This window comes from Tupaia chinensis, unplaced genomic scaffold, assembly GCF_000334495.1.
Source record: "Tupaia chinensis unplaced genomic scaffold, TupChi_1.0 Scaffold138060_1, whole genome shotgun sequence".
NCBI lineage: Eukaryota > Metazoa > Chordata > Mammalia > Scandentia > Tupaiidae > Tupaia > Tupaia belangeri.
In genome coordinates, this window is record NW_006197961.1 from 230448 (window position 1) to 230870 (window position 423).

Here is a 423-nt window from a genome sequence, read left to right on the forward strand (position 1 = left end):
CAATCACCGCCAGTTCTGGCAAAACAGCAGAAGCTTCTTAAACTCTAGATGCAGGTTACACGGAAGGCCTTACGGGTTAACTCAGGGGTTCACTAATTCTACTGTCTCCATGCAGTCGGGGAGATGGGGGGGCGGCGGGCTGCAGCGCCCGCACATGCGTGTGGCCACGTGTGTGCACGTGTGAGTGTACGCGACTCTACAAGGACCCCCCTCCCTGCCTGCTTTCCCTGTGCCTCATCTGAAGCCGGACTGGGTCGGCCGTGTTGATTCCTCCCTCCCATGTGGCTGGCCCAAGCGGGCTGCCCGAGATGACCCCGTAGGCGCCCCTGGACGCTACCCGCCAAGAAGTCCCACCCCCCTCCCTGTCTTTAGGATGAGCGTGGAGGCCCCACCCCCCAGCCCCGCCCCTCGGCCCGCCGAAGG